Source organism: Calliphora vicina, chromosome 3 (assembly GCF_958450345.1).
Source record: "Calliphora vicina chromosome 3, idCalVici1.1, whole genome shotgun sequence".
NCBI classification, from domain to species: Eukaryota; Metazoa; Arthropoda; class Insecta; order Diptera; family Calliphoridae; genus Calliphora; species Calliphora vicina.
The window spans coordinates 76,167,953-76,178,582 of record NC_088782.1 but is presented as its reverse complement, the minus strand read 5'-3'; positions in this window follow the sequence as shown (position 1 = coordinate 76,178,582).

The following is a 10,630-nucleotide window of genomic DNA, read 5'->3' as shown; positions in this document are numbered from 1 at the left end:
TTAATAACATTGGAAACAGTTTGACGGCAGACCTTTGTATGCTTGGCCAACTTTTTGTAAGACCAAGTTGGGTTTTGTTGAAAATATTTAATAATTTCAGTACGCACTTTTTTCTGGTCACTCATTTTAATCAGATTAACAAAAAAATTAATATAATTGACATTACACATAATAACTGACATGTTTTTCAAAGGTAACTTGATCAAAAATATATTCAAATAATACTTGGGTTAAAAAATGTAATGAAAAACGTGTGTTAAGAATTTTTCGATCTCACTCCTTATCTTCAAAGAATGCAAGACCGTTTATACCAAAAACAATGAGTTTTCGAAAACATTCATAATTTACATCATCCTGGTATTCGAGCAACAAAACGAATGTTAACTGAAAGATATGTTTGGCCATCTATTAATAAAGACGTGTCCTTGTGGGCTAAAAATTGTGAACATTGTCAAAGATCGAAAATAAATCGCCATGTAAAAACAAGTGTTTCCAACATTCCAATTCCTCAGAAAAGATTTGAAGAAGTTCATATTGATATTGTTGGACCTTTACCACCCAGTCAGGGTAAACAATACATATTAACATGTATTGATAGGTTCTCTCGATGGCCAGAAGCATTTCCGATTGAAAACATACTTACGGAAACAATAATAGAAACATTTTATAATGGATGGATTTCTAGATATGGTTGTCCATCGAAAGTTATCTCCAATCGTGGAGTACAATTTACATCTTAAATGTTCAAAGAAATGGCTGAATATTTTGGAATTAAACATGTAACCACTACAGCGTATCACCCAAAATCTAACGGGATGGTCGAAAGGATGCATAGAACTTTAAAAACTGGTTTAACGTGTAAAAATCACATATCATGGACAAAAACGTTACCTTCTGTACTATTAGGAATGAGAGCATCATTTAAAGAAGACCTACTAGGAACACCTGCAGAATACCTTTATGGCGAAAATATAAAACTTCCTGGGGATTTTTTCAGTTCTTCTTTGGAAAATGATTTTAAAAATGAATTTCTTTCAAAACTAAAGAATGTTATAAGTAATTTAAAACCTATACCTAGTTCAAACCATGGAATTGTTAAACCATTTAAATTTAAAGATTTAGAAACATGCTCACATGTATGGGTGAGAAATGATAGAACTACAAAACCGTTATCGTATAAATACAGTGGACCTTATGAAGTCATTAATAAAAACCCAAAATACTTTACGATAAAAATGGGGAAAAAAGAAGATACCATTTCGATTGAACGAATTAAACCAGCTTATATAGATCACGGTTTAGTTTTGACGAAATTATTGGAGAGGGGATTGATGTGGCGACGTACATATTGTACTGCACAACTTACTACTTTAAAATTTTATAACTTTGATCAACTATTCACAACTTTATAAAATTATCATATTTGTTTTGTAAAAATGATCATTCATAATTTTCCATTTCAATTGAAATAATAAAAATTTTATCAATAAATAATATAATAAAAAATAATAAAGAAATAATTTCTTTACACCACTCTCTCATTGTTTCGAATGTCAAACTCCATATATAAAAAATGCATGAATTCGCTCGTATTTGCCTGAATTCGCCACCGACACCACCTTGTATATAAATTCGCCACTGCTGTCACCTTGTGAAATACGCCTTGGTATATTAATTATAAGGTAGTGTCATCGGCGAATTCAGAATACCGAGCGAATTGGTTATATTTTTATACCCTACACCACCATAGTGGGGAGGGTATTATGCGTTTGTGCAGATGTTTGTAACGCCCAAAAATATTAGTCTAACACCCACCTTAAAGTATACCGATCGACTTAGAATCACTTTCTGAGTCGATTAAACGATGTCCGTCCGTCCGTCTGGTTGGCTGGCTGTCCATGTAAACCTTGTGCGCAGAGTACAGGTCGCAATTTTGAAGATATTTCAATCAAATTTGGTACATATTACTTTTTCGGCCCAAGGACGAATCCTATTGAAACTGGCTGAAATCGGTCCATTATTTCACCTAGCCCCCATACAAATATCCCCTCGAAATTGGACTTTATCGATCATAAATGTTTAATTTATCTATGTATCTACACAAATTTCGCTCCAAATAAGTTTTATATATACAAAATTCATGTCACCAAATTTTGTTACGATCGGTCCATAATTAGTCATAGCTCCCATATAGACCCGCTTCCGAAAATCACTTTAACGTGCATAAATCGCTTAAAAATGTTGGTATACACACAAAATTCAACATAGTTAACTTTAATATAGACATAAATCACACGACCTAATTTTATGGTGATCGGTCCATAATTGGTCATAGCTCCCATATAAGGCCCACTTCCGAAAATCACTCAAAAATATAAATTATTGAAATTTTAAAAGAAAAATATTTTTACTTATTTACTTGGTGTAGGGTATTATATGGTCGGGCTTGACCGACCATACTTTCTTACTTGTTTTATATGTAGTTTGACATTGTGCCTGCACTTGAAGGCGAATTGGCTGTCAGGGAAAAATATCAAAAACAGCTGACAAATAAATTAAAGCGAATTTTTGTTAAACAAAAAATTTTTATAAATTTAATCTGTTTGTAATTTAATTTGATGTTTTTAAAAATAAAACTAATTTCGTGTAGTATTATTATTGGTTTTAAAACATAAGCGAATTTAACAGCAAAACAAAGTTTGACACAAGGTGCATTTAATAAGGTGCCATCGGCAGCACAGCTGATTATAGAAATAGCACGCACAAATGTCAAACTACATATATAAAAAATATTCGCCCGTACGTCCGTATGTCAAACTCTATATATAAAAAATAAGTGAATTCGCCTGTATTTATTTCAATTCGCCACTGCTGTCACCTTGTTCAATACGCCTTGGTTTGACATTTACAAAATGTAAACAAAGTTTGACATTGATTCTGCATTACGGCGAAAAATGAACATAGTAGCAAACGAGGCGTATTTAACAAGGTGACAGCAGTGGCGAAATGAAATAAATACAGGCGAATTCACTTATTTTTTATATATAGAGTTTGACGTACGGGCGAATATTTTTTATATATGAAGTTTGACATTTGTGCGTGCTATTTCTATAATTAGCTGTGCTGCCGATGGCACCTTATTAAATGCACCTTGGTAGCAATAAACGATCAGCTGTTCTGATAACACTACCTTATAATTAATATACTTTGGACTCCACATTATATGAATTCGCCTTTGTTTTCATTTTGTCCCATAAAATTTTGCAGTAGAAAACAAAACAAAAATTCATGTTTTTGCATCATTCTGTTGTTTCTTTTTATACGTTCCTGCTCAAAATGGTACATTCGTGTCGCGCCATCTGGCGGTGTAATATGAACGTAAAGATTTTATTTTTTAGTAGTAAAATTCTTAAAAAAAATATACAAAATATAGTCATCTCTCATTTATAAAATGTTGAGGGTTTCATTCATAAATAAGGCGTTATTCAAAAAACAAAACACTATAAAGTTGCTGTGGACGCAAATGTTTCGTTTCAAAAAAGCATTACATAAACACAAGCATAACTGCATATAAATTACATACATATGTAATGATTTTTATTTTTAATAAAAACGCAACTTTATTTTAATCGATTTAAGAATTTTAAAGCTGACAACACTGATATACGATGCCATCTGGCAGCACTATGTACGCAAATGTGTTCCGTTCTCATTTCGTTTCATGAGCTCCACAAATGCTACTCTGGCTACCCTCCTTTAGTAACTAATTTAACGTCTGACTATTTTGTTGTTTTTAACGGATGTCGTCGCGCAAGAAAATCGAGTACAAGTTGTTGTAGTTAGTAAAAACAGTCCGTCTGTCATTAGCTCATTTTTATTTGTTTCTGTTGTTTTTAGATGCGGTTGTTTTTGTGTTCGTTCACATGAAACAAGAGAGCGTTGTGTGTGTCGGCATTTCGTGCAAGTGAAAAAAAAACTAAGAATAAAAAAAATGTAAAAGTGTAGAAGAACACCGGAAGTCGAATGTTATTTGATAGCATTAATTGGAATTAAAATTTACAACAAAACGACAAAAATATAATAACCAACATAACCAAGTAAAAATACAAGTTAAATAAAAATTAAACAGAAAATGTTCAAATAGAATCTACAAATAAAAAGAAACATCTACGTGACAAAAAAATAAAAAATAGAAAAGTAATGCAAAAATATTGTATATATTTTAAAATGTATTTATTTGCATGTGTGTGTTCATGTTCTAGTGTGTATGTATGAACGAAATACGCAAAAAATCCATAATTTAAAAAAAAAAAAAAAACGAAAAATAAATTGTTTAGAATAATGAATATTCGAATTCGTTCATTGCTTAAAAAAGCAAAAATATATGTGTATACAAAAAAAATATATTATTTTAATACCTACATGCAGATGTAGACGCAAAAGTAGTGAAAGTTTATGTGTGTATGGGTAGAGACAAATTGCAATAATACAAAAATGAATGAAATTTATTATTAAATACACAAAATACTTATATTTAAATGAAAAATTTATCTTCAATGAAATACTTAAAACACACCTTCCTACCTACATACATACATACCTACACACACGCGACAACGGAATACTAACTTACGGATTGTCTTGTCTTCTCTTCTCTGCCGTTTCTTGGCTCTTTCTTCATCAACGTAGATACACAGTGTTGATAATATTGGATTTTTAAAGCATTTGCAAAAGCGTAGATATACCTAGAAATCGCTTTAAATTGTAAAAATGTAATATGAACCTATACTTATCAGAACAAGTTACCTCTAAGTTCTGATATAAACAAGTAAGAGAGTATAGTCGGTTATGCCGACCATATGATACCCTACACCGAGTATGTGATTATAAACAGTTTTCTTTTAAAATTTGTATGGTAGATATGACTAATTATGGACCGATCGATCGGTTTTATATTTTATGGAGACATGAATTTTTTTATATAACCATATATAACTTATTTGTATTGAATTTTATTCGAATACCAATATTTTTATGAGATTAATGCTTGTTAAAGTGATTTTCGGAAGTGGACCGATCGTCATAAAATTAGGTGCCATATCATCTGTATAAATTCAAGTAAATCACTTTTACGATTTTACTTGAATTTGTTTAAGTTGTTTGAACACACATTTTTTCAGGTACACTGTATCTATTATTTTTCCAGAGTAATTGTAATTGAAATTTGTCTTCTAGTATTTGCTAAAATAACTCAATCATTTGGTCTATACTATTTTAAATCTTTTGTTTCGGTTGTTGTATACAATGATTTACTGCAAAGTTTGTGTAAAATTTGCGTTAACAGGCAACAGGTTGTGATCCTGGGTAATAATTCTGGACTTCTTCTATAAAATTATTACATACAAAATATTTTTGAAATTCAACACGGTCAAAATCCATTTTAGACATATGGTTTCCAGGGCAAAATTGCTTATAATTCTTCGAAGTATCATTTTCGTCCCCTACGATTTTGATTACTGTTTATAGAAAAAATATGGATGTTTAATTTTCTTAATAAATCGAATTTTAAAACACCAAAAACGTTGAAGTTTTTAAAAATAAAAGTTCAGTTGATCTAGTTCCAGCTAAAATAAGAACCAGATCATACGCTGGCTGACTCAGATATATTCTCCTGCCTTGCCGGAGTTCCAATACAGGCCAATATCGTCAATACATCCGGCTCTATTTTATGGCTCTCAGCGTGCCAACATGAAAAGAAAATCAGTTGATATTGCACTTTTTTTGTTCGTGGGACACGAGCACAAAGTATATTAGGTGTCTTTCAACACATTTAAGGGCCTTAAATAATGGAAAACATCGAACTAAATAGTTCTGAAGGGTGTTAACCAATTCATAAAAATACTTCCGACGATTAGAGTTATTATCTCTATTATGTGGACTACTACTGTTCTCAAAATAGCGAACCGAGGCACTCCGCGTGAATAATCTGTCGCCAATCCTTTGGAACCTTGCCATTAATTTCTTGCTCGTTGAACTCTATTCCATAAAATGGTTGCGTATGCGGATGATGTTTCTAGGAAACTACAAACTTCACTTAGTCTAATTATTCCCGTTATTTCAACAAATATAAGTATACAACACGCATTTTCATCTATGAAGCTAAATATTTTAATCAGTGAAAGAAATAATTAGTTTCAATAAACTTAAAATTTAAAAACAACAGTCAACAATTAGTATACAGTTGATGGATAACGATCTATTTTATATCACCAAAATCCGAAAATAAAAATTAATATTTTGTTGGTCCTCCATTCAGCTTAATTATGGCCTCTAGTCGTCTTTTCATGGAGTTTACAAGATGATTAGTTATATGTATACTGTATATATGGATTTAGGACCATTAACAATAAAAACCTTAATATTGTAAATTTTAACTGAAATATTTCACATTATTTTTGCTATTACAAATTAAGTTGTAGTTAAATAAAACCACAAACTGTATTTTGTCAAAATTTTTAATTCAAAATGTTTAAAATTATGACCTACAGTGGTTGACAAAACAATGGAAACTTTTCCAAATATTTCATTAGTGGCCTAATATCTAAAATATTTTTTTAAAAAATTTTAACATTTTTTTAGTATTTTATTTGTATACTTTTATTAACTTAATTTAACAAAAAACAAAGGACTAATTAATTAAATTCTAAAAATGAGAAAACAAAATTAAAAGATTTCTTTATTACGGCATTGACAAAACAATGGAAACTTAGGTATTATTTTAACAAATATGGTCTAAACTTTGCAATAACTCAATATTTTGTTGGGTATCCCTTATTTTTTATAACTGCTACACATCGACGATGCATTGAACCAATTAAAGAGTCAATGGTCTCCTTTGAAATATTTTGCCATTCCCTTATAACCGGCTCCGATAAATCTTCCTTCCTGGTGTAATTTTGGGTCCTTATTTTACGATCTACAATTTCCCATAGATTTTCTATGAGATTGAGATCTGGTGATTGGGCAGGCCACTTCAAAACACGTACCTCGTTGGATTATAACCACTCGGTTACAACCCTAGAGGTTTAATATGGCTCTGTATCCTATACCTGTCATGGTATCTTTTATAATATGAATTGTGCACATACCTTGCCCTGAAAAACACAGTCTTATTTGTGTACTTTGGATCTAATCTTTTTCCCTTTGGTCGTCTTACAAATGTTCTCCCATCACTGCCTCTTAAATTGTATTTGGATTCGTCGGAAAAGAGGACAGTATTCCATTTCTGTATCGGCTAGTTTAAATGATCCCTGGCAAATTGTAGACGAGCAGAACGGTTCTTTTTAGAAATGAGTGGTTTTTTCACAGGACATTAGCAACCATACCAGTCTCATTTGCCCTGCGACTAACTGTTCGGGTACTTATTTCTAATTTTAGGCTATTAACATTTTTCTTGAACTCTCTCGCTATTAAATTATCTTGTCTAGGAGTAGTCTTACGAGGTCTTCCACCTAAATGTGGAGTTTTTACAGAACCGGTCTCACGAAATTTCTTTATAATTTCTGAAACTGCTGATTTATTTATTGAATATTTGTCACAGATACTTTTTTGTTTTAAACCAGCTTTAAAATAGTTAATTATTTTATTTTTTAAGTCTTCACAAATCTTCAAAACTATTTTCGTTAACTTTGAAAAAAAGCAATTATGCGAAAAACTTAGAAAAATAAATTGTGAAAAATTACCAGAATTTAAAAATAAAATAACTGTAAACGGGATGCTTTTACATCGTTCTTTTAAATATTATTTTCGTTTTACACTTCTTTCTCGCAGAAGTTTAAAAGTTTCCATTGTTATGTCAGTAGCGAAGTAGTGAATATTTTTAATTTTGTTCCCTTTTTTCAGGATATAATTAATTATGTTGTTTGTTTTTCAGTTAATTTATATAAATAAAACTATACAAGTAAAATACTAAAAAAAAAAATTATTTTAATAAAATAAAGGAAATTTGGAAAAGTTTCCATTGTTTTGTCAACCACTGTATATGTACATAGTTTCAACTGCTCAGACCATATGGTATATTCTAAATTTATTTATTTCATGTACAGATAATTCTTACAGATTACTTAAATTAAATTCAATGGCTGCCGTAAATCGGCTTCCCTGATGTGGTTTTCATGGAATCGTGGTTGTGTTCGTAGGGAACTGTTTGATGGATGCGTATGTACTATTTAATGACTTTAGTAAATTATCACGATGAGGATGAGGAGGATTCGGTGCAACACCTCCTCTGCTATTGTGCAATCAGTTTCGGTACGACCTAATGTACCTGAGTTTGGTTTGGCATCAAACTGGTCTTGTATGAAGACCAAGTAATGAGACTTTCCGGTCGTCATAAAGGGACCAGATTATGGCACCAAGTGCATCTTATTTGATATCATTTATTTACTTGCTAAACTATTTTCGGATATGCGAATTGTTTCCAAAGTTATTTCACATGACTTTCTTTCTTACTTACAAAGTAAAACTGTTTTCTTGCTCTCCTGAAAAGTTGTTTAAAATAGACATGGAACTTCTTGTTGTCACAACGATGATATATTTCTACAATCTACATACAAGTATGTATGTTTAGATGTACAATAACTAGCCTCAAAATTTGCAATATAAAGTAAATCGAATGAAATTTCGAAAATGGCACATCTGAATACGTCTGTCGTAAATACGTATGTACATACGTACATATGTAATAAAACAACAAGAAACAATAGCTAAATAAATTGAAATGATACACATTTAAATGCAACGATTTTTGAAGAAAAAAATCCACTGAAAAACGAAACACATTCAACATCCCATCCCACACACTCTGCTTTCTGTTGTTTTTGTTGTTTATGCATTTCCTGTAATATTTCGTTTTTATGACCCACACTCTACAAATGTTTTTTGTCTGTCTGACTATCAACATGTCTGTCCGAATGTGTCTGTCTGTTAAAATTACAAGCCAAAAAAGCATGTTGTCTGTCTGCTTCTTATTCACACGTCTCATACTTTTACACAGTATGTAGTAACGGATTGCACGGCAACCTTCTTTGCTCAAACACGTTAATTTGTCAGGTCAATGCATTATTTGAAAATGAAAATACATATTAATAATACAAATAAATACATAAATATTTGGAAATATCTATGTATACATACATATGTATTATTTTATATTTCTACTAAATAACCAGTAAAAAGTATTTATCGTCCTCAACGGTAACAAAAATAGAAAAACGTGTAGATAAAACACAAACTAATAAAATAATAAAAATTACAAAAACAACAACCTTCGACGAAAACCAGAAAAAAAATTAATTCTCAAAAAATAAATGTTTTTGTATACTAAAATCCATACGACAGACAGGCAGACGTTAAACATATTCGTGTTTTTTATTGTGTGTTTTGTTTTATTTCGTACACATTCTACTGAATTTAAGAAATATACATATAAAAATAATAACAACTACAAGTTCGCCCAATAGTATCTGAAAAACAAAATTTATTTATGAATGAATACTTGACTTGTTGTATCATGCCATTCCACCGCGACTGTGTTAAATTAAACAATGAATCCCCTCCCCTTTCCATTACATTTCTTTTAACAACCCATCCGTACATTCATCACCCGCTTTTTTCAAATTTTACGAAACCATTGAGAGCAGAAGTGTTTTTAATGAACGAATTCTCAGTTTCATTGAAGATATTTTTGCGTATCAAACAAAATTAAATATAAACAATTTTAATCCGAACGTAGCCACCATGTCAATGCAATATTATGTACGAATTTATCGAAACAACACAAATACATATGTACTACATGTTTTAAAACATTTGCTGCTTTAGAAATTAATATAGAACAAATATGTATGTAGGTATATTTACTTTTTATTCAAAATTCATTCAATATTTTCCTACAAATACGCTGGAGGTCGCGAGAATATTCGCTCTGCGAGAGGTGTGTTTCATGGTTGCCATTCAACTACTTTGTTAACTAAATATATTTTCATGTAGGACTAATTTAATTCAATGTTTCAAACTAAATTTTAAGGAGTGCGCACGAAAATATTGGTACCCTTTTAGTTTTTACATTAGTCACTACTGTCAGAATCGAAATACTTAGTTTTTCTAAAAGTGAAGAATTGGTAAAAATCCATAGATCTCTTTTACAACTTCCTAAACTAGTTATCAAGAGACCTATAGAGAAGATTTGTAGAAGGTCGTCACTTTCCATTCGATTAAAAAGATATTAACTGGTACCATAAACATTAGGAAATTTACAGAAGATGTTACAAAATTTGTAAAAAGTTGTTTTATCCTACACCACCATAATGGGTTTAACACCCACCTTAAAGTATACCGATTAAACGATGTCCGTCCGTCCGTCCATCTGGCTGGCTGTCAATGTAAACCTTGTGCGCAAAGTATAGGACGCAATTTTAAAGATATGGCGATCAGATTTGGTACATCGAAACTGGCTGAAATCGGTCCATTATTTCACCTAGCCCCCATACAAATGACCTCCCGAAATTGGACTTTATCGATCATAACTGTTTAATATACATATATAGGTATCTACACATATTTAACGAGA